Source organism: Lycium ferocissimum, chromosome 10, assembly GCF_029784015.1.
Source record: "Lycium ferocissimum isolate CSIRO_LF1 chromosome 10, AGI_CSIRO_Lferr_CH_V1, whole genome shotgun sequence".
Lineage (NCBI taxonomy): Eukaryota > Viridiplantae > Streptophyta > Magnoliopsida > Solanales > Solanaceae > Lycium > Lycium ferocissimum.
Window position 1 is genome coordinate 296,605 of NC_081351.1, and position 830 is coordinate 297,434.

Here is an 830-nt window from a genome sequence, read left to right on the forward strand (position 1 = left end):
CCCCCCAAAGTCGCATAAAATCTATCGATACTCAAGGAAAACCAATTCAAGAACCCTATGGAATCTACAGGCCATAAGCTCGAACATATAAATCGCACAACAATACCATCCTATGATTCCATCCTAAATCTCCAATTCTTACACGTCCATTCTCCGTTCCTTCTAAATGGATATGGGAAACTTACCGGACTCTTACCAAAAGGAAAGCCGTAACCTACCTCAAGGCCGAGCGGGTGCCACGAGCATCCATTGATTCTTCAATTCATTCACCATGTCGTAATCCCCATGAAGAAACTCGGATACCATTATAAGACCCAACATAGAATCACCGCTAGAACTCTTATAAAAGACTTCGAATTGATAAGGTAAATTGGGAACTTAGCCTACCTCTAGATTTCATTTATATCAATACTAGGTGATTTATCAACCTCTTTTCATAAATACGGTCAACTATCTTAAGCCATTAGCTAGGTAAAGTTAGCATTTTTAAGCTTTATGGAAAAGATCCATTTATAAACCTGTACGAAATGAGAAAATAAGTTAGTAACCATTCTGTGTGATGAGGCAAGAGGGAATAATTCAATGAAGTCCCTATTAAGAACAACTAACCAATCATATCTTTAAGTCTAGGAAGTTTGATACCCATTTGTGGTTTCTAGATGAGGGACTCTTAATAAGAATAACTAATCTAAGAAGTGAATGAGGAGTTAAAGCGGATTACCTTTCCCAAGAAAATGTCAATTTTGGGTCCATATATGCTCCACGAGCCCTGGACTCTTTAGGGTTTTGGAAAATGAGATCAAATCCCGAAATGTCATTTAAATAGGAAA